The sequence below is a fragment of the Rhineura floridana genome, chromosome 5 (genome assembly GCF_030035675.1).
Source record: "Rhineura floridana isolate rRhiFlo1 chromosome 5, rRhiFlo1.hap2, whole genome shotgun sequence".
Lineage (NCBI taxonomy): Eukaryota > Metazoa > Chordata > Lepidosauria > Squamata > Rhineuridae > Rhineura > Rhineura floridana.
The window spans coordinates 7,646,120-7,670,011 of NC_084484.1; the positions used below are offsets into that span (position 1 = coordinate 7,646,120).

The window sequence follows — 23,892 nt, forward strand, 5'->3', positions numbered from 1 at the left end:
ACATCAGTCAATTCCTGATTGGTCAATTAATCTTGGACCGTTAGGATCTTTTTCCCTTAAGTATAGGGCTAGGGACCCACAGCCTTTGTTCTCTGTTCTCTGCCTATGCTGACTGGCACCAGAGTTCCAAACCTTTTCTGCCTTATGGTTCCTGGGGTTGCTTATGGGAAGGCAACCTATGTCTGGTTCCATTGCTTTATGTTGAACATCCATCTCTCTTAGGAGAGGTGCCACGCAACCAACTACCTCGTATGTAAGTAGTTAGGTGAGCTAGTTTATTATTTTCTTGTTGTGTGTATGAATTCTCTTGTAAGAACCTAAACCCCTGTTGGGTGAATGGTCTTAAAGGATTACTTGCTGCTATATGATATGTGCACTTATATATTTTAATAAAGCTACTTCTATTTAACCTGGTGTGTTCATTTAAGAGAAGGGGTGGTTCTAAATTCAGTGTTTTGACCCAACCTCAGTCACTCACTACCAAAGAGGGTTAAGAAGTTAAAAGCTTGGATTTTAAGTGTTAAACCAGAGGTGCCTGGCAAGGAGTGTAACTGTGACTCTTGCCTTTTAGGACCTTGGTTTTATATACCTTCTGGGCTCAGAGATCCCCTGGCTCTGAGTGGACCAGTATACAGGGGTGGTGGCAGCCTACCTTCTACCTTGCAGGGTTGTTGTGAGCGTACACAGCCTTGGCAAGGGTGAAGTAATAGCTTTTTGGTTCCAGTCTCATTTCCCTAAGGGTGGGGGTCTGAGCCTGATGCATGTTCCCGGGACCCTGAGGGTCGGGCGGGCATGACATGGCTGGCAGTGGTGAGGATCGAAGCCATTCCTGCTCTTAAGTGAACACGCTGTGTGAGATAAGTGCATTGCAGCAAGTTGTAAATTTTAAAGAGACTTCTGACACAATTGTTTGTTACTTTGGGTAGTAAGGTTAGTGCAGAATGTCGCAAAAGATAAAAACCAGATCTCAAAAGAATGGAGCCGAGGATGTGCTCCTGGCAGACACTGCGTTGCCTAGTCAGCTTGCTCAGCTGGAAGAAGGCGCTGCTGCTCTGTCGTTTATGCCTCAGCCTTCTGTGGATGACCAGGAGTTCGTGTCTAAGCAAACTGAGGATAGCGAAGATGAGGAGGAATCAGATTTGGATGAGGAAGAGTTGCCTAGGAGCATGCAGCGCTACCTGGCTAAGCAAATGAAGCTGTTGTCCCTGCAGTTCAAGGCTATGGAGGAAGACCGCCGGAGTAGGGAAAACTTTGCTCGTGAGATGCAACAACCGCGAGGAGGAAGACCAGACCTCCATAAAAAATCCTTTCCGACCTTTCGTGAGACAGATGACATTTTTACCTTCTTCCAAGTTTTTGCTCACTCTTGTAGAGATCAAGGTGTGCCTAAAAAGTACTGGATGAGTGCTTTACGCATTAATGCTGAAGGCGAGTTGAGAGAACTGTTGAACTCTTTGCCACTGGAGTATGCAGATGATTTTGACTACTTTTATGCTTTAGCCAAGTCTCACTTTGCGCTAACATCAGAAGATTGTTTTCGGCATTTAGAAGCAGACCAGAAGAAGTCTCGGGAAAGCTTCTCAGCCTTTGCTGCACGGATGGGCAGAAATGTGGAACGTTGGGCTGACACAGCCGAGGCTGTAACCCGAGAGGAGGTTTTAGATCTGTTTGCAAAAGAACTGTTTTACAGACGCCTCCCTCGAGATTTGATGGCTCTGGTCAGAGACCAGCAGCCCCGTTCTCTGACCGAAGCAGGCATGCTAGCAGATCGTATGTTTAAAAACAGAGCTGGAGAAAAGTATACTTTGTTTCGGAGACCGGAGTACGTTCCTGTGAAACCGCCGAGGCGAGAGACCGCAGGTATGCAGAAACCAGGGCAACCGGCGAAGGAAGAGAAAGGGGGGCCTGCTGGCTACTTCAAAGTACCTTCCGCCCGGCCCGAGGCTGCGTTGCAAGAGAAGCCCCGTGAAGAAATAATTTGTTTTAAATGTGGGCAAATTGGTCATAAGGCTAATTCCTGTTCTAAAATCTTGTCTAAGCCCAATCCTGCTGGAAGGAAGAACCCAAAGGTTGCTCCAGTTGCACGTGTGAGAGACTTAACGTCCCCTGGAGCGGAACCTCCTGAACTTTCTTCATGGTCGTCAGCCGAGGAAAATGAAGGAGCAGAATCGGATTTTGTATTTTCTGCCCCAAATTCACAAGACCGTCCTGAGACCCCTCGTGGACCAGTTGTTAAAGCCCTGTCGGTGAGTGTTGTACAAAATATATCCGGGGGCAAAGAGGGAGAAGAAAAGGATGGTTTGCTGCAAGGGAGGGACTGTCCAGAACCTCTTTCATCGGAATGCAAGGAATGGGTTCGAACGCAGTTTTCAGAACCCATATATGTTAACTGTATTCAGGTCATGGGACGGGTAGATTCGGGCGCAGAGCTCTCCAGTGTTGCTGAACACTTGGTGAAGCCAGAGCAATATGTCCCTGACCTACAAGTGACTGTCACGGCTTATGGACCCAGGGCTGTGCAAGCTCGTGTGGCCGAGCTAGTGCTTTCATACAAGAATTGGACTGGGCGCCATAGAGTTCTAGTTCATTCAACCAACAGTTTGTGGGACATTTTGATAGGAACAGACCTGCTCTTCCTGCACCATAAAGAGACTGAACGTAGGGCGGAGAGGGATGCTCTTGCTAAGTCTCAAGTTTTGTTAGACACCTGGAAAGGTAGTGGGAGAGAAGCTAAGGCTTTAAAGGAACGGGCTGTGTGCTTGCCTAAGCCGCAGAAAGAAAGTTCGCTTTTGCAGCCCAGGGGAGGGGGGCTGATGGAATGTAAAGTGCCGCCTGTTGGCTCTCAAGGAAGTAAGACAGTTCTAAAAAGGAAGGAAAGCCTTCAAGGTTGTAAAAGCAAAACAGAAGTTAACTCGGCTGTTTTATTACCAGCGGAGGAAGCTGAGCCTCCTAATAGACATTTAATTATGGCCTGTACCAAGGCGTGTGAATTTGCAGAGGATTCTTTGGATTTGGTTACAGAGAGTCAACAAGCAGGGGGGATAACTGAAATTACCCTGCCCGAAGGTTTGACTCAGGAGCAACGAAGGCAATTAGTTCAAATCCTGATGGACTTTAAACCTATGTTTTCCAGTAAGCCTGGAAGAACTGACTTGGCTATTCATTCCATTAACACCGGGGATCATCCCCCTATGCAAGCTTCTCCGTACCGAGTTATAGGACGAAATGCAGAAGTGGTAGAGAGGGAAATCCAAGCTATGCTGGAAATGGGAGTTATTGAACCCTCTACCAGTCCCTGGTCCTCCCCTATTGTGCTAGTGGCTAAACGGGAAGCTAATGAAGTGCGTTTCTGTGTGGATTACAGGAAGCTGAACCAGATTTCCCAAGTGGATCCGTATCCTTTGCCTAGGATGGACCATTTAATAGAAAGACTGGGAGCAGCAAAATACATCACTACACTGGATTTAACTAAGGGATATTGGCAAGTGCCTCTAGATGGGGACGCTGCTGTGAAATCTGCTTTTGTCACGCATATGGGTTTGTTCCAGTTCAAGGTTCTCCCATTCGGACTTCGAAATGCCCCAGCCACGTTCATGAGGCTTATTAATTCTGTGATTAATGGCCTAGGTGAATTTTCTTGTGCGTATCTGGACGATCTGGCCATCTTTAGCCCTGACTGGAAGTCGCATTTGAACCATTTGAGAATTGTTTTACAGCGACTGCAGGCCGCTGGACTAACCATCAAAGCGCAGAAATGTCAATTTGGTCTGGGGGAAGTTGTGTATTTGGGCCACAGGGTGGGGCAGGATTGTGTCAAACCCCTAGAGGCTAAGATCGAAGCTATTCAAAATTGGCCTGTCCCTAAGACCAAGAAACAGGTTCAATCTTTTTTGGGGTTAGCCGGCTATTACAGAAAATTTGCTCCACATTTTAGTAGTGTTGCTACCCCTCTAACTGAACTGTGCAAAAAGACTATGCCAATGCGTGTCATTTGGACTGATAAATGTCAAAGTGCTTTTGATGCTTTAAAGACGATGTTGATAAACTATCCTGTTTTGAAAGCTCCTGATTTTTCAAGCCCTTTTGTAGTTCAGACGGATGCCTCTAACTTTGGGCTTGGAGCTGCTTTGCTCCAGGAAGATGCTGCTGGAGAATTGCACCCTATTGCATACATTAGTAAGAAATTGCTTCCAAGAGAGCGCAATTTGGCTACCATTGAAAAGGAGTGTCTTGCTTTGGTTTGGGCTCTTGATAAGTTACGCCCGTACCTATGGGGACGTCATTTTCAATTGCAGACAGACCATTCTCCTTTGTGTTGGTTGAACAGGATGAAAAACTCCAACCAAAAATTGTTACGTTGGAGTCTGGCCCTCCAAGATTTTGATTTTACAATTCAGTTCATAAAGGGGCGCGATAATATAGTAGCTGATGCTCTATCTCGCCTATCTGTTCCAGTTGATTGATATTTGATTCATGCCTATTCCACTGACTGATTTTCCGGCTCTGATGACCTCTGGACCGTTTTTAGACCTTGTTTTACTCTTTTACGCTTTTAACATGTTTTATGGACTTTTTAAAGATTTTACGGCTTATGACCTTTTTTGAACTTGGACCAGTTTTGGATCACCCCATTTTTTATTCTATTTTTTTTATTTTTTTTTTTATAATAAAGTTTTTTTTTTTTTTTGGGTGTTTTAGGGGTCCCTTATTTCTTTTTTTTTTTCCTTTATTGTTTGTTATGTTGTAACTTTGAACTTAATTAGAAGGCATAAGACAAGAAGTAGCTCACTTGCCTAAAATGTATTAAATTGTTTTTTTTTTCTCTTTTTTATATGCTGTATTGTAATGTTGATGGAATTTTTTTTTCTGATTGTTCCCTTATTCCTGGTTGCTGTGGTGATGACGCAGAACTATTCAGAGTTCTGACATCATCTTCCCAAAAAGGGGCGTGTCATGAACCTGTAATGGTCATGAGTTATTAGAAATCTGATGACAACACTTTGGTTCCAGTAAGGGACTCTGGGAGATGGTTATAGTCAGACAAGACAGGCCTTGCCAATTTGCAAAGTTAAGTTTCATTTTCCCAGCTGAAGACGGTTAGAAGAAGCCTTAACAAGCTGCACCTGTTTATCTTTGCTGATTAGCAAGTGCCTGGCACCCAAGGTCATCCTTGGCCTATGCAGTTGGAAAACACCGTTGGGAGGGGGGCCTGAAGGCACGAAAATGTGAGAAACATCGAGAAGAAAGTTACATCAGTCAATTCCTGATTGGTCAATTAATCTTGGACCGTTAGGATCTTTTTCCCTTAAGTATAGGGCTAGGGACCCACAGCCTTTGTTCTCTGTTCTCTGCCTATGCTGACTGGCACCAGAGTTCCAAACCTTTTCTGCCTTATGGTTCCTGGGGTTGCTTATGGGAAGGCAACCTATGTCTGGTTCCATTGCTTTATGTTGAACATCCATCTCTCTTAGGAGAGGTGCCACGCAACCAACTACCTCGTATGTAAGTAGTTAGGTGAGCTAGTTTATTATTTTCTTGTTGTGTGTATGAATTCTCTTGTAAGAACCTAAACCCCTGTTGGGTGAATGGTCTTAAAGGATTACTTGCTGCTATATGATATGTGCACTTATATATTTTAATAAAGCTACTTCTATTTAACCTGGTGTGTTCATTTAAGAGAAGGGGTGGTTCTAAATTCAGTGTTTTGACCCAACCTCAGTCACTCACTACCAAAGAGGGTTAAGAAGTTAAAAGCTTGGATTTTAAGTGTTAAACCAGAGGTGCCTGGCAAGGAGTGTAACTGTGACTCTTGCCTTTTAGGACCTTGGTTTTATATACCTTCTGGGCTCAGAGATCCCCTGGCTCTGAGTGGACCAGTATACAGGGGTGGTGGCAGCCTACCTTCTACCTTGCAGGGTTGTTGTGAGCGTACACAGCCTTGGCAAGGGTGAAGTAATAGCTTTTTGGTTCCAGTCTCATTTCCCTAAGGGTGGGGGTCTGAGCCTGATGCATGTTCCCGGGACCCTGAGGGTCGGGCGGGCATGACAGAAACATTTCTGAATTTTACAGTTTTTTTCCTTTTGGCAGCAGATCAGTGCAATGGTTTACCCAGATGAAAAACAGGGACTTGGTATAGTGAGTTGCTGTACCTTGTTTCAAAGTCCACTGAAGCTCTTTCAATTAGCTTTACAGAAGGTGAAGGATATAGCATGTTATCAATTCCTTCTCCACTTATACTGGTTCAAGTCCTTACATTTCTGTGGGTATCAGTTTTGCAAATCTGAAGATCCGTCCAACTGTCAGCATATTGAAGGTGTGACTTCCCTGCACAGCAGCAAGGCCTTGGGCAGGATTCAGGCTGAAAGCAAACAGATAGCAGAACTCTGATGTTGCTTTAGCAGCCATCCAACTAAGACTGAGCCCTTTAATAGTAGCATCTGCATCCCCGTTGCTAACCCTGTCTTCATTGGAAGGTTCCTCTTCAGATAAAGAGCGCTAGCCAGCTCCAGTAGCTGTCTGACAGAACTGGGAGGGGGGCACTCTAATCTCACTGGGGCTTCTGCAGTAGAGTCCACCAAGTCCAAAGACAGAGGCACTGGAACCACAGACTCATCTTATGGAAGCGCTTCTGGGATTGGTCCTGTGTGCCAGTCCCCTTCTGTTTCCAAGTCCCCAACCTCATCTCATGAAGAAAGGGAATCTGGCTCCAGGATCATGACAGTCATATGTGCAATAAAGCCCTCCCCCACAGTAGTAGTTATGTAATTTTAGACTTTGGATTTAACAGTCTCATCACCACCACCCCTTTAGATGGCAATGTACATTACTTCACTTATTTCAACCTAAAGTAAGCAACCCTGCTACTTTTGGGGATCCTTCTGCTCATTCTGGAAAGTGGGGCCATGAATGTCTGCCCCACAGTACTGCCCTGATGGCATCATTGTCCCCCACCCCCATACACACACATGTGTTGATGATGCAGCTGTGCTCTGAGGGTCATGCTGTTAGGTGCCACTTAAAAAAAAATCAGCTTGGTACCAGTATGATGAAAAACAATATATATACACACACATTTTTACAGATTATATTTAAAGCAAATGTTCAGAACCTTTATGATACTCATGTTTGATGATATTGTTTTCTTTTAAAAAAGTTAAACACATAGTGTATACTTCAAAGTTTAACACTTTTTAAGTCCCCTAGATTTCAATGGAATAGTTAAGAATATGCTTTGCTCTCTTGCATTGCAATCAGTAGACGTTTGGCTATATTGTGCCCTTAGCGTGTTCTGTAGTTGTTCATTACCCTTTTGTGTGTAACTAAAGGCTATATTCATTATCATAGCCTTCTGAGGCTCTCATCAAGAGCCATGAGATTTTAAGGTGCTATGAGATTCCATGTAACAGCCACATGGAGGTTTTGTGCTGATGATAGCAGTGTGCTCATAACCAATACACTGACACACCTTGAAAAGCCTTCAGATATGATTAGGTGCTGTGTACACAGTATGCTTTTTCCTCTTTTTCCAATGATCCTAGTGGGGCAGTTGCACTTGTGAATTGGTGTCTGGCAATAGTGGTGGAAGTCAAATAAACCACTTAATCCTGTCAAAATGGAGGTGTTGATGGCTGGCTGAGGGTTCAGATGGCCTTAGGGGCATGTATTCAACTTGTTTTGAATGAGATTTATTCTTTATCAAGGATTCACTTTAAAGTTTGAGGGTGCCTTTGGATTCTCTGCTGTTCCCAGATGGTGCTGTCGGTCAGGAATGTTCTTATCAGTTGATGTTGGTAAATTGGGTGTGCTCTCTCTCCTGGGTACAAAGGATCTGGCCAGCGTCTTTCATGCCCTTCCATGTTATACTACTGTAACATGTTGTACTCAAGGCCTGCTTCTGAAAACTGTTCAGAAACTCAACTGGTCCTGAATATAACAGCAAAGCTAGACCCATCTGTATTGCATAGAGCATGTTGCTCTGATACTTTACCAATTTCACTAGCCCCAGATAAATTTCTGCTCCCAATTCAAAGGGCTGCAGCCTGGTAATGACCTAAAGGCAGGAGCAGGGAACCTTTCCTAGCTAGAAACTGGATTATTACTTCCCACAATCTGCACGGGCCATTTTGATAGGTGAGTGGGGCTATTTCCTTTTGCCTCTGTTTGAAATCAAACCACCAGGGAAAGGCTCAGGGATTTGTAGGCACCAACAACAACCTGTAGCTGATTAGCGTCTCCTGCAAATCCGGTTTCTTTCGCAGGGGAGATCAAACTGCATAGCCAAAAGCACAGAGGTTTGCAGTTGTGGTTGATCAGCTGTGGCTGCAAATCTCACTTCTTTTGCCCAGGTGGTTTGAAATAAAATCATGCAGGTACAAGTGTCTTTGATGGTGCCTGCAAACGCCAATTTTGGCAGAGAGATGTGTCTTCATCTGCTACACCACAGGAAGTAGGCATGGCTTGGGGAAAATGGCCTCGGGGCAGAGCTTGGAAAAGTTACTTTTTTGAACTACAACTCCCATCAGCCCCAGCCAGCGCTGGCTGGGGCTGATGGGAGTTGTAGCTCAAAAAAGTAACTTTTCCAAGCTCTGCTCAGGGGCTAAAGCAGAACCCCTGCAAGGCCTAATTAGGCCCAAGGGCTGGAGGCTCCCCACTGCTGACTTGGGATAATGACCTAAATCAAGGATGGGGAACTTTGTTTTTTGAGGGCCACATTCCTCAGATAAAATCTGCTGGGAGGCATATGCCAGCAGTGAGTGGGGTCACAGAAAAAAGTGGACAGAGTTTGCAGGATTGCATAACCCTGTCTCCTCTCTCTCTCTCTCTCCCTGTGCTTGCCACACTCCCTCCATCTCTCTGTTTTTGCTCCTCCCCATTAACACAGGTTAGAACTGGTTGTTTGCAGAGGGCTCTCTCTTCTTCCACCCTCATTGCTCTATATGGTTTGGCTCCCTACAGTTTGATTGTTTCCTTTCCTACTTTCCTTCTCTTTCCCCAGCTTGGCCCATCAGCTTGTGGTTCACTGCAAGATTCCCCCACCACCCCCAGACCCACTATCAGGTAGCTGAGTCTCCTTCTCTCTCTCTGACCCCCCCCCACAAGCACAATGTGGTCTGGGGAGCAAGAATGGGCCCACAATGACCAGAGGGCCAAATGAAATTAGGCCGAGGTCAAATGTGACACCCTCCAGGTCACAGATGCCCCCACCAATGACGTAAGTAACCTGGGCACAGAATATCTCAAGAACCACTTACTCCAGAGGCGTCTAATGCAATGCCCATGGTCACCATAGTGCCTGCAAAGCCCTTCATAGGCACCACCAGGAAGGGATCCCAGAGTGTGAGCTTTCATTTAAGGAAAAAGTAAGTCTTTAGCTCTCCTAGAAAGAAATTTATGAAGTAAAATGTGCAGGTAACCTTCTAAGTGATTTATTTGAAATGAGCCAGCTTGGCTGCTCCTGCCTGTTAGTGTTTTTAGCTAATGAGTGAAATGAGAGCTGTGATTGATAAGTGAGTTGTTTGGACACCAGGCAGTAGTTATCCCTGGGGTCCTAAAGAGCTTCTGTTTCCCCCCATCTTTTTGCAAACTTTTTCTGCTTTTGTCTTATTTTTCAGTAGTCCTTGGAATCTCTGTAGTTTGCCCTTCCTTTGTCCCTAGCAACCAAGATGCATATTTCCTGTGGTGAGTTTGTCTGAGATCAGGTAGTCCCTAGCAGTTATGTTCTGCAAATACTACTATACAATAAGTGCAGGTGGATAAAGAATCCCCTCTCCAAATGGCAAATCCCAAATGGGAAATCTTTGCAAAGAGACTTAGGCATGTCTCTTGCTGTGCAGAAGCTGATATCCAGACACTCATTAAGAATTGACAGTATAGTTAACTTTCAATACAATGGTATACATATCCACTTCAGAAGTAGATGTCTTTGTGTTTAATGGGGCTTACTCTCAGGTAAGTGGGTACAGGATGGCAGCCTAGGCTTTAGCTTAGCATTGACATTGGTGAAAACAGGGCTTTTGTGACCTTAGCAGTTGTATCTCTACAATTGGGACCAGCAGGACATAACTGATTTCTCATGGTAAACAAGAGTTTCTCCTGGGCAGGGGTAGGGCATAGAGAAGCAGTAATGACTATACTCTCTCTTATTTTGTGTTATGCCATGATTCCCATGGCAGCCATTTTGTGACGAGTGTCCTCATCACTCTCTCAAAATTCAACATGTGCCCCTAATACAAAAGGTTGGCAACCTTTGACTTACACCTTTATGAACCTGCCTTATCACTCAGATCAAATTCAGAGGCACTCTCCAAACACCCCTAGCTTCTGAGGTATGGTGAGTGATCATGAGAGCCAGACCCTTTTCATTAGTGGAGTTGACCTGGCTCCATTCTGGTTAAATACTACATCTGCTCAAAACTTTTCTTTTTCACAGAACCTCAGAGGTTGCAAATGAATATTGGGTTATTTCCTGCTATTTTATTACTGTTTTATCATTACTTCATTTAAAAATTTATAGTCATTTTTTTTTGACATGGTTCTGTTTTTGGTTGGCTTAGAATGTTTAACTGTGTTTTTATTTCTAAATTACTTTTAAATTGTGTTTTTACTTTTAAAATCTGGATAATTTTGATGGAAATCCATCATATAAATATTTTAAATAAATATATCTTATTCACTTTTCATTCTCATTGTTTTATTAATAATTAAGAGTTTGATGACATCTTAGAGACTAATAGATTTATAGCACCATAAGTGTTTGTGAACTAGAGCCGACTTTGTCGTAAAGGCTTCTGTCACAATAAATCTGCTAGCATTTAAGGTGCCACCTTGCTGTTTTTAATGCAACAGACAAACTCTGCAGTTTGTTTTATTCAAGTTTCTTGAAAATAAATGCAGCAAATGAAACTTCTGCTGTTTGGACTCTGAGTAGCTGAAATGTTACTTGAATGAAAATACTGCAAAATAAAATTGTGTTTCTCAATAATCGCAGGCAAATGTGCCTTGAAAAACAAGATGAGGGTGTACTGTTATGTGAGGATTTTTTTTTAAATGAGGGGCTCCTCAGGAACTCTAGAAAAATGCAGCTGGCTTTAAAAAAAATCCTGGTTAAGTAGAATCCTCACATTCAAGGTGATTCAAAGGAAAACCATATCCTGGAGGACAAAGATGTTCAGCCAGGGCTGCTACGGTGTGACCACATGACACACCTGGAGGCAACAGCAGAGCTGTTGGTGCAGCTGCCTACTGCGAATGCCAAGGAGACAGATGAGACTGGAGGAATAAAGAAGGTGAGGATGAGTTGATATTTGGGGCACAAGAGAGCCATGGTGATAACAGGGTTTCAGGTTGTGTTTGTACCTTCTTGAAATATCTCCAGAACAGCTCAGCCAACAATATTTGAGCCAAAGATGAAAGTCGCTTAGGTAGATGGCCTTAGTGGCTTGTCAGTGCTACCTTCCCTCTTTATATTTCCTCTAAAACATGCATATTTCATTAATTACCAAGCTACAAAAATAAACTAAGCCTCTTCAGAAACCAGCTGCATTTATTTCACTGAATAACCCTCTCTATTCTTAAGGCATGAGATGGATAATAGTGTAATAAATGAATATAAAACAATCCCATTAGAACAGGTAAAACATAAATCCCAAATCCTAACCATTTAGTGTCGTGGCCACCATCAATAAAAGCCTACATAAGCAGCATCACATAAAGCTAAGTACCTCTTTATGGGAGGAAACCCAGAAAATGGAGGGTTAATCAGGGATAATGCTTAAAGTGTGATTGGCTTACATCACTGACTTGTGGAATGTTCAGATGCTTTCCTATTTAATTAATTATATAATTATTCTATTTTATTAAACATCATCATATCAAGGCATGCAGTATAGTGTTCTCCTTTCATGGCAAAAAGCATTTGCACCACTCCCTTGAAATGCAAGCAGAGAACCCTGCTTTAGAAAATCAGGGTTTTATTTTTGGGACAAATTGTCTATCTTAAAATATCACTCTTTGTTTATTTTAAAGTATGATTTATTTATTTCAATAATTTATATACCATTTAATACTTTACATTCTATGCAGCGTGCAGTAAAGCTATAAATTATAATCTGAATTAAAATTAACCATGAAATCAGAAAACTTAAATTCCTGCTGAAATTATACAGCAATGAGAGGCTGTATACTATGAGTCAGCATGGATTTTTCACATCCGCAATGTTAAATTGAAAATACCCCCATGCCATTCTGATGCTTCGCATAAGCTCATTTCAGAACAAAACCTTACAAAACATAGTCCTGAACTCAGAAACGCTTGCTTAACAACCCTCTACATTTTCATGGCGATGCACAAAACAGTCAGAGAGAATCGAGAGTTCTACATGTAAAAAGAGAGACAAAAAAACCAGACCCCTTTTGGACTTTTTTCTCTGAGAGTTCTCATAATTTGTCAAAATTAATTAAAAATCAGCCATGTTCACAGAGTACCTGTAATCCTATTACTGACCTTGCCCCATACTCTGGCCTTCATCTTCTGCAGTTTAAAAGTAAAAAAAAATAAAAAAATGCCTGGCTGTTTTTTAATTAATTTAAGAAATTTAGCATTGAACTCGATGATAATGTTGGGCATGCTCAGTAAGAACCAACTGTCAGTGTCAGGGCCAGCTCCAGGCACGTTGGGGCCCTTGGGCATCAGGTTGCCCTGGGTCCCCATGTGTGTGCACACGCGTGTGCCCCCCCAAGCCCCCACCTACCTGTCTGCTGTCTTTTACCATTGCCCTTAACGAAGATGGCGGCCGCAGTTTCCCTAAAGGGATGATGCGTGGGGGGGATGGATTGCAGAAGGGGAGCAGAGGGGCAGCTGAGGGGCCCCTTGTAGCTTTAGGGGCCGTCAGGCCAGTGCCTCACCTGGCCGCCCTTTAGAACTGGCCCTGGTCAGTGTTCTAAAAGCCAGACTTCTAGCTGCTTGGCTTGCCTAATCAAGGGGCCACACCCACACCAGACCTTTATTTCACTTTAGACAGTCATGTCTTCTCCCAAACAATCCTGGGAAGTGTGGTTTGTGAAGGGTGCTGAGAGGAGACTCATATTCCCCTGACAGAGCTCCAGTGGCCAGAGTGGTTTAACAGTCAGTCGCTCTGTTTGAAGCTCTTTGAGGGGAACAAGGCATCTCCAAGCAACTTTCAGCAATGGCCTCATGGTCCAGATTGGACCCCCTGGAGGGCCAAGATTGGTCTGTGGGCTAGAGGTTCTTCCCCGTGCCATAGTATGAGAAAGTGCTGCATTTGACACTTTCAGTGGTGTTGCAGCAACAGCAGCATCCAAGGCACTATGGAGCTGGGTGACTTTATCCTGAAAGTGCCAAGCAAACTGTTGATAACATGCTGCTAAGTGCTCCAGAGGTCCATCTACTACTTCTGATATGACCAGCCTCCAGACTACTGGAGTTTGGTATATAGTGCAGCAGAAATGAATAGTCTGGTAAGATTGGTAGTTGAAAGAATAAAGAAACTGAAGGTTTATTACTATTGGGAAATAAAGCCATTCTGAATACAGACATACATGTAGCCATTGTAGAGTCATAAAAGCGTATATAAGAACATATAGTATCTTTTCTTATCTTTGCTTATATTATAACAATTTAAAGTCTACATCAATCCCAGAAATACCTACTTCTCTTTTTATATAATGTACAATCAGCTTCTACTCTTCCAGCCTTTCTTATAATTTCTGTGTTTCTTTACCATTCTTGTCAACTTCTGTTGTTTTTCTATGGCTGTCTGTTCCCATAAACAACAAATAAATTCTATTTTTTTACACACCACTTCCAAAGCCTTTACAAACAGAATCTTAGCTAACGTTAATATATAGAATATTTAAATATTGACATATTTTGGTATCATCTTATTATTTACATTGTTCGGTAAACATAACAGCAGGTTATGTCAAACATAGCCCCACAAAATGGTTTATAACTAAGATTACTATCCTCCAATACCTTTCAGCTTTCCAGCTTTTCCATCAGATGTGAACAAAATCTTCTTTTCTTTGATCACAAAACCAACAATTTCTGTTACCCCTGTTACCCCTCACCATTTTGCTTGCCCATAGTGACCAATGTCACAGTAGCGTCATCTTACTACAATTTTTGCTGAATTGTTGGCAACTGTAAAATTTGAGTCTAAGCCAAATAAGAAATACTATACTACTTCCAGGATTTCCATTTGTAAATATCTTTCCCATTTTACCATATACCTATGTTTTAATTCATTATGTTTATGAGCCAGCAATTGGTATCATTCAGAAATTACTTGGGTGCCAACAGGATTTCCTGGCCCTGTACACTCTTTGTAGATTGGGCCCACAACATTTACCACTCCCCACCTCCTGGCAATCTATTGCCAAGAACTGCTGCTTATGTACACGTATTACCAATATGAACACTTAATTTGAATCTACAATCTTGATTTAAGATGTATTTAACACATTTTTAACCTGCTTTTCAAAGTTTCCATCCTCACAGGGCATTATTTTCATTTAATTATTAAATAACATTTAAACGTTAAAATTAAAACAATAGGAGCAGCTAAAAAAAAACTTGTGCAGCTTGACAGAACTACTTCTCAGCCTACCCTACCTCACACAGTTGTTGCAAAGATAAAATGGGGAAGGAGGACCTAGGAAGAAAAACAAGGTGCAAATATATCATGTCATATTTGCAAACTGTGCAGTGAGGAGGGGCATGTACAAAGGCAGTCTCTCCACTGCTTTAACTACAAAATTCCACAGTCCTGATATTTTACAGCAAGATACCAACAAATAAGCTTGCCAATCCTGAAAATAACACACACACAGAGAGAGAGAGAGCATGTGCAGCTTGACTGAACCAACTCTCAGCCTAACCTACTTCACGGGGTTTTTGCAAAGATAAAAGGGGGAGGTAGGACCTAGGAAGAAAACTGAGGTGCAAATATGTCATGTCATATTCACAAACCTTGCAGTGAGGAAGAAAAGTATTCACAAAGGTAGTCCCTCCCCAATTGCAACATTCCACCTGTATTTTACAGCAAATTACAAAAAAGCCTTTAACACACCCACATCCACACTCATACACATACTCTTAAGCATGTGTACCTTGACTGAACCAAATGTCAGCAGAGCCTATCTCATAGGGTTGTTGGAAAGCACACACACTGGAGATGTAAAAATACACCCCTCCATATAATAGTTTGTTGTCACAACCAGTTGGTCAGTAAAAAATCAGTATTAGTTTCCTGCCAAATAACAGTAGTGACACCTAAGTAAGCCCTGCCTAATTGCCTTAAAATAGCATGGGATGGAGGAAAAGCAAGAGAGGGAAGGATTAACAACACAACACTATGCTATGCCTACTCAAAGTCCCATTGATCTACAGCAAAATCCTAAACATGTTTACTCAAAAGTAAGTCCTACTGAATTCAGTGGGGTTTACTCCCAGGTATGTGGGATTAGGATTGCATCTTTAGTCCCAGAAAAGTGAGTATAGCATTAAAGCTTCATGTTGGGAAGGTTTTCAAAACAGCCTATGAATTAGACAAATAAATTGCCCTGTTCAGCAACATAGGGAAATTTAAACTTGTATGACTCCTCATATTTAGAACTATAGCACATTATAATGGACATCATAAGCTGCATATACACTTTTTATGTGCAAATAAATTGCAAATAATTTTAAAAACTGAATGTACGTTTTATCATCATCACTGAAATTGTTTACTGTGCATGCCTACCAAGATCCTGCTGTGCTATGTGTGCTTCCTTGATCTTCTGGACCTCGTGCTGGATGTGCATAGAGAGAGAGAAGCGGGCAGGCAGGCTGCTGCAAGCTACATGCTTACTCAAGCATATGATGTGCACATGTACATCATTAACCAATATGCAGAGACAAAGCAGAAAATGCAGCTCTTTCAGCACTGGCCACGGTTTATAGCTATTGCCTGGTGTTCAACAAGTCTCTTGTTAATCACAGCTCTGACTTCATTCATTGACTAAAAACCTGAAAGGGTGGGGATTGGAGCAGCTGGCTAGCTCATTTCATTGACATTGTGGGAGGGGGTGGCTCACATGTTGGTCTATAACTTTTTTCTCCTGATCACTTAGAAACTTTTTTTTTAAATGAAAGTTAAAAACCTGGGCCCTCTGCTACCTGTCTGTCAGTGGCCCTTTCTACCTATCTGCCAGCAGCCCAGGAACCACTTAACTTGTTTTTTCCTAATCAGTTTTTCAGATTTTGTTTTCCAATTTCCTGTCTTTGTTCCATCCTATTTAATTAAGTTCTTATTTGAATATACTGAAAGATTGGTTGTGTCCTAGGCATTTTCTCTCTCACTTTGGCCTCATGTCCTTATTGTCCCCCAGTCTTCATAACTGCACATACCATTTTCTTGCCACAACCTAAAACTTCCAAAATGACCATTCAGATTAAATCTCTCAGTAGGTAACATGTTGGCAGGCAAGTATGACTATTTTTATCCTACAGTAAGTCTATTATTAACTATATATAACTCTATCTAGTGTACCATTTCTTTCTAGACTTTTTGGTCATCCATTGTAAATTTAAAATATTTGTTTGCACCATGTGTTCTTCCATGGTTTTAAAATATTGACTTTCTTTCTTGACTGCACAACCCATGTTAAAATGCCCGCTACATAATAAAATTCAAAATCAGGAATTCCCAGTGTTCCCTTCTAACGATGCTCTCCCCTTATTACCTTGGATACCCTTGCCTTTTTTATTTCCCATATACAACTTGATATTGTTCCTTGCCATTCTTGTAACATACTGGCATGTTCTCCAGAAAATAAGTTATTCTTGGTAGATTGAAATAATGCAGTTTCAACTGGATTAGATATTTCACTGCAGATAGTTTAAGCAGAAACAAAGTTTTTTTATTATTTTTATTTAACAAAATGTATATACTGCTTGATTGTAATAAATAAAACCTCTAGTTTACAAAAGGTGTGTGGGTACAATTACAGTCAAATACCTTTTAAGTCCCAATGATTTCAATAGGAGAGATTTCAGCACACACTTACAGAGCAATCCAAATGGTGGGAAGCAGGCGGAGGAGCGTCGGCAGAGAAGGAGCCAGCAGAAAGCTCTGTGGTGTCCACTTGCTGCTCAGGCCACTGGCCCCACTGAGCGCCAGCTCTGTCAGGAGCTCCATGCATGGGCGGGAAGGAGGCTGGCTCACATGAATAAAAAAATCTACATTATTTGGAATTTCCCTCTTTTGACATTCTGGGGCTCCCTCCCCCCCTTCTTTTCTTATTCACATGAATTGGCCTCCTCGGGAGTAAGTGTTCCCTGTAGACACCCATTACAATTTTTTTACTCCACCAGCCTTTTGCCCGATGGAGATTTCAGTTGGATTGGGACCCGAGGGAGGGCTTTGAACGCGAGGAGAAACTTGCATAAGTCCCCCCTGTGGCTCCTCCGCTGCACACCTCTGGAATGCCCCATTTTATGGGTCACCATCGGCATCTGACTGCTCTCCATCCATGAGCTGGCCATCGACAGTGGACCACAGCAAAGTGTTGATGTGTGAGCGTTGTTGCGTGAACAGCATACGTTACGTTGGAGTTAAGTTGAGCAAGAAACTTCACAGAGGCTTGAAAAAAGGTTTAAGAGTCTTTACTAAGACATTACGGCCAAAGGCTTAAGAGGATAGTTACAAGTAGAATTCTCCCCCCCCCTTCAAGGATAGACCTGCTTGCTTCAAAGACACACACAGAAGAAGGAAGAACTAACAGCAGTTACAACTTTCCCAGCTGTTATCTCCAGTTACCATGACAACTACTGTCTGGCCTTGAATGAGCGCTCCCAGGCCAGCACAGCAGATAAGGCTGCTTTCCCATACATCTTGAAACATTTCAGACCTGATGAAAAAACACATTGGTAGTAAGGCCTAGTAAGCCAACACTTCCCCCTTTCATCATGTCTGTAAATCCATTACAACAATAACAATAACACATTTCTACAATACAAAGATAATGCATCATACAGATCCAGTTTACATTTCAGTACATTTCAGAACATCTCAGTACATTTCATAACTTTATTCACTCAAATTTCGGTTGAACACAGGTCAAATATAGTGTCTCTGGATCCATCTCAACCTGTTTATGCATACCTGGGCTGGTAATTACCCCCACAGTAAATGTTTCAGGCGGTTTGCCAATGTTCGCTCTTGTAGAGCGTCTCAAAGGAACTAGAGCTTCTGCTCTCTCAGCCCCCCCATCTGAGCTGGTACTTGGCACAGCTTGATCAGGAAATTTCATTTCTTCAACCTTGAGTTTCTTATTTCTACGTTTCCCACAAATGAGTTCATTTAACGCATCCCTGAGAGGAATTTGTGTGCCTTCCACTTTTATGTCAAGGTTTGGTTTGAATGTTTGTGCTTGCGTTTGTGCTTGTGTGTCAGTTGATCCTGTAAGAATGACTGTTTGCCTTTGATCCCAAGGCTTTTCTGCAATTTTAATGCTTCTGCTCAGAATTAATTGTTGTGTTTCTGGTAACCAAACTCTGAAATATGCATTCTGAAATCCCAAAATAAACCCTTGCTGTGCTCTGGGTGCAAGCTTGCCTCTTCTTTTTCCCTGTGAAATGTGGACCCAGCAACGTGCCCTGAATTTTTGAATGTGTTGTATTTTCGGCTTTCTGCCAGTGAGTTTCTCATAAGAAGACATTCAAAGTGCACTGTGTAATATCCTGTTGTGAATGTAATTCGCATACAAAATTGCCTCTCCCCAGAAAGAATTCCCTAAACTGGAATCCATTAACATGGCTCTCAATGCTTCCTGAAGCACCCTATTTTTTCTCTCTGCAGTCCCGTTGGAAAACGGGCTAAATGGAGCAGTGAAATTCTGTTTTATTCGCTTACTCTCAAGGAAGTCACTCAATGCTTTACTCGTGAATTCCCCTCCCTGGTCTGAGTGTATCGCTTTCACAGTAACGCCACGTTGAGTTTCGATTCTCTTAATGAACAGTTTCAGCTTCTGCTCAGCTTCACTTTTATGCTTGAGCAAATAAAGATTAGTGTATCTAGAGAAATCATCTACCAGTACCATAAAGAATCTCGCACCTCCTCGTGAAGTGTTTATTGGCCCTGATAAATCAACATGAACTAACTGGTAGGGAGCTGTTGTGGTTCTCTCAGCCTCCCGGTTTATTGGTGCAATTGTCATTTTCGCTTTATGACGTGCATCACAATCCATTAACTGTCCACAATCTTTCAACAGCATGTTTTCACTATGCATTGGGGTTTTCTTTATCGTGTCAAAGTTTGCATGCCCCAGCCTTTGATGCCATTCATGGACGCAGCCTTGATGTGTGTGTGCCTCAGCGTTTAACACAGCACACCCTGCTTGACTGCTTTTTATTACAAACTGTGAATCATTAAGGCTTCCCTGCAAGCACACTTGATCTCCCCTCATTACATAACATTTGTCTTTGTGAAACAAGACTGAAAAATCACAACTCACCAGTTTTCTGACTGACAATATGTTATGAGCCAATTCTGGTACAAGCAAACAATCTGACAGTATTCCAAGTTTATGAAATCTCACCAGACCTCGAGCCTCCACATTCTTGCGTGATCCATCCACCAGTTGAACAAAGTCCTGCTCATCTGTAGACGTGTAAAACAAACTCCTGTCTTTGATTAATATATGGCTCGCCCCACTGTCAAGAATCCAGTTAACAGGTCCTAAATCTTGAGACTTCTGTTTACAAACAAAGTTCACACTGCCGCTCTGTTTCCAGCCTCCGTCCCTGGAGTTTCGCTTGACTGCACAGTCTCTCTGAAGATGCCCACGAGCTCCGCAACAATAACAAGCCTTTAACCGCTGTTGCTCCTGCTTGTTTCCTGCTGCCTCCTTCGGCACGGCACCTTTCGCCTCCTGTCTCTGCTGCCATTCCTGGGTCAGCTTTTCTTCAATAAAGGCTACATTCAGCCCACCATCGGGCATGGCTTCAATTCCCATAACAAAATTATTCCAAGTCCCATCGAGTGAAGCCAGGATCAAATAGGTCTTCTGAAGGACAGAGTGTTCCATGCCTCGATCCTGCAACTCAGCAAATAGGCGTCTGAATTCCGTGAGATGCTCACTCATTTCGCACTCACCCGTGAAGCGCATCTGGTACAGCTTCCTTGCCAAACACAATTTAGATCCTGCGGTCTGTTGCACATGAAGGGCCTCCAACACGTCCCACATCTGTTTGGCGTTTGTAACATCTCTCACGTGTAGCAGTTGAGAGTCGGATAGAGCCAGGATAATAAAAGCTTGCGCCCGCTCATCGTTCCGAGTCCAGGCCGCTGTTAGGAGTGCAGGGGGTGTTCCATCAATAGCTTCCCATAAATCCTCTTTTATCAACAAAGCCCGCATCCTTGGCCTCCAGCTTCCATAATTCTTTTCATTAAGTCGTTCCATCGGCAAGCCTCCAGACATGTTTACAGCAGCCATCCTGCTCACCTCTGTCTGGCACAATCAATCAAGCTGCCCTCTCTGGAACTCCGTCTGCCATTCAGACCAGCCACTTACTCCTGTGTAACGCGCTGTGGATCTGGGCCCATAACCCTGTTGATGTGTGAGCGTTGTTGCGTGAACAGCATACGTTACGTTGGAGTTAAGTTGAGCAAGAAACTTCACAGAGGCTTGAGAAAGGTTTAAGAGTCTTTACTAAGACATTACGGCCAAAGGCTTAAGAGGATAGTTACAAGTAGAATTCTCCCCCCCCCTTCAAGGATAGACCTGCTTGCTTCAAAGACACACACAGAAGAAGGAAGAACTAACAGCAGTTACAACTTTCCCAGCTGTTATCTCCAGTTACCATGACAACTACTGTCTGGCCTTGAATGAGCGCTCCCAGGCCAGCACAGCAGATAAGGCTGCTTTCCCATACATCTTGAAACATTTCAGACCTGATGAAAAAACACATTGGTAGTAAGGCCTAGTAAGCCAACACAAAGCTGGCAGGGTTCCAGTGGTCCCGCAGCTCAGCTGCGGTGGGGGGCTTCTGCTGGTGGAGCCTGCAGTGCCAGGAGCCTGCCAACTCAGCTGGGGGTCTGCTGCATCCAACTCCCCACAGCCTGGCAGAAACATGAGTTGGATTGCACCCTTCATCCTCACATTGAAATCAATGGGAATTATTTCTGAATTCATTTATTTCAAATATATCCCAGGGCATGTAAATGTTGTCTGCAGTGATACCACATCACATGATTCTTTTGTCTAGAACGTGAGGGAAATGCGAGTTGGCAGTAGACATTTCCTCCCTGTCCCCACAGCCAGGGTCTTAAAAATTTTTAATTGTTACCCAGACTGCACAGAGATGTGTGGGCATCACCGACCCGTGTCTTTTGCTACATCTGCTTGGTAACATGTAGTTGAAAATATACATAGTGTCTGTGTGCATGCGCAAACACACTGAAGAGAAGGGATAAGGGAAAATACGTCTCTATTGAAATATGGCAATTGTCTGTGTATGCTGTGTCCACAGTGTGAGGGGATTGTGCTCTTACTGTGTAGAACCAGTGTGCTAGCCAGACATATTGGTGCTCCTGAAGGGTAAAGCATGGTGGTGGTGGGAAGCTAGTGCGCCTATTCAGTCTTCTTATCAGTTTTCATACATAATGGACTACAAAGCGCTTGATAGTCTCCCTTGTTTAAGCAGTCCACGGCAGGCAGCAAAACCAAGAGGTGGCTCACCACAATGTGGCTGCATTCATCTTGCTGGACCATTCTTATTTGTACACCTTTCATAAGAATGTATATTTGAACACAATGCCATATTTGTGGTGCAGCTGCTAAGCACTTTGGAAATACGTGGTAGAACTCCAACTGGCCCATATCAGAACAGTCCAACTTAACTGCATTATCAATCAGATTGTTGCTATTTCAGGAGAGCTAAATAAGAAGATTGATTTTGTGGAAGAAATGGGCTGGGTACAAAGGTGTTCATGCAGGAATTTGTTTGTATGGGTTATGATTCTAGATATGTTTTCCAGCCTATGCGCTAATTAGCTACCATGTTGAATTTGAAATGTGATAATTAAGCAAATTAAAGCTGCAGCACAGTTATTAATGAGGCAAAATATGCTAATATGCTTTGATAAAGAGCTTTTTCTTCTGTTCCACATGAAGCTGGCAAGCATCTTTTATTTCAAGCTAGACAGCTTATCGCAAGTGATTAAGAGGTAAGGTTCAGCATTATAGGCTGCTGAACAAATACTATCAAATAGGTAACCATCAGAATTAACAATATGCGTAAAAACAAAAGGAAGTAGTAAGCCAATAATGTAATTTGTGGCAATCATAGTTTAAGAAGAAATATCAGTTTGGTGCCTTCTGAATTTGTTGGGCCACCACTTCAGATGGCAGTGCACAAAGACACAACAAGGAAGGAATGCCATTTTTATCTTGGGTTTTCAAACACTCCCTACCATTATAATTTTGGTTTGTAGTAAAATTTATTTCAGCCCACAGGGTAATCACGGAAAAGTTTCCTGTTTTGTTAGTAAACCTCTGGTTCGTGCTCTGGAGCTAGTCTACAGAGCACCAGTCTCCCAGTTTAGATTATAGATGACACCATTTCAACCAGGAACACAGCCACGATGTTTCTTCAGATATGAATGTCTTGGCTCTTGTAACTCCTAAGTGCTATGTGACAGAGAACATGTAACAAATGGCATTTTTTCCTAATGTATACTGTGCCGTACCAAAAGACAGTTGTGCAGTGTGAAATAAGTTTTTGTGCAGTTGGGAAGATGGGGTTTAACAAGCAGGTAGGCTGTTCCTCATTAAAAGTTAATATAGAAATAGAAAATGAAGATGACCAGTGTTTCCTTTAAATCTTCAAAACCTTATATAAATGATATATTACAAGATGAATTACTTGATTAGCCAAAGGCCTTCACTGATTCTTATTGAACTCTACTGGCAGAACAATCTAACCTCTGGCTGAGCAGTGGCAGGGTTTGATGCAGAGCCACTGCATATCTGCAGCCCTGTTATGCCAGCTGGGGTGGAAGGTGGATGGCCAGGAAAATTGCTGCACCAGCCTTGGGGCTTTCTGCAGGCTACTGCCAGCGGGAAACTCACTAGCAGCACTTCCACCTGTTCAGCTGGCAAAACAGGGAACTCTGCAGTGGCAGAGTGATGACTGCCCACAGAGATGCTGCGGTTGGCAGGGCTGGGTGGACGGACACCTCAGTCCAATCCCATCCCCCAAGGGGGGTTGTATTGTAGCTTTAAATGGTATATGTAGGTATACAACTGTCACACAGCAGTGCAAAACAAAGGATGGCCTGATTTGTGGTCAGATTGTCGTGGTTTGGGACATTGCAGGGCAGGACCTTTGGAGCCCCCGCCATTCCCTCGTTCAACCTAACTCTGTGACCCACAGCAGCAATCCTGCTGCGAATCACCACCTGGCTGCCCTTTGGAGCAGGCCCTGAAGCTGATGGCAGTGTCACTTCAAAACGCAGCCAGAAAAACAATTCTCTTTGCTTTTGAAGTGACTAATGTGCCCACAGCCCTCAGCTGTAACAGCAGTTCTAGCATAGGACAGATATCTTCTGTGCCATTCCAAAATTCTGAGGATTCTTTGGACTGTGTTCCTGTTTACAAGTATTAGTTTTATCTTTCACCTATGCTGAGGAACTAACCGTTGCAGAGGATTCACACTACATGACTAGACTTCTGGAAGGTTCAATTCAACTCAGTCTCTTCAAGAGGAAACATCTCTGAGAGACTCCCAGACTAAGACAAGGCCTCAGCTAGGCCAAGCAGAATTAACTAGGTATGCCAAGAAGCAAAAGTTGCCCACACAAACAATTGGAAAGACAGATATACCGT

The 23,892-nt window shown here is 42.9% G+C and overlaps 1 long non-coding RNA gene across 1 annotated transcript in view; it reads left to right on the forward strand.

Annotated features, from left to right (window-relative positions):
• The first annotated feature begins 5,083 nt into the window (after positions 1 to 5,083).
• The window catches only part of LOC133386215 (uncharacterized), a 34,716-nt gene continuing 15,907 nt past the window's right edge, over positions 5,084 to 23,892 (forward strand). The window contains exon 1 of the long non-coding RNA XR_009763094.1: positions 5,084 to 5,502. This is a non-coding gene — a long non-coding RNA (uncharacterized LOC133386215). The remainder of the gene's footprint in view (positions 5,503 to 23,892) is intronic.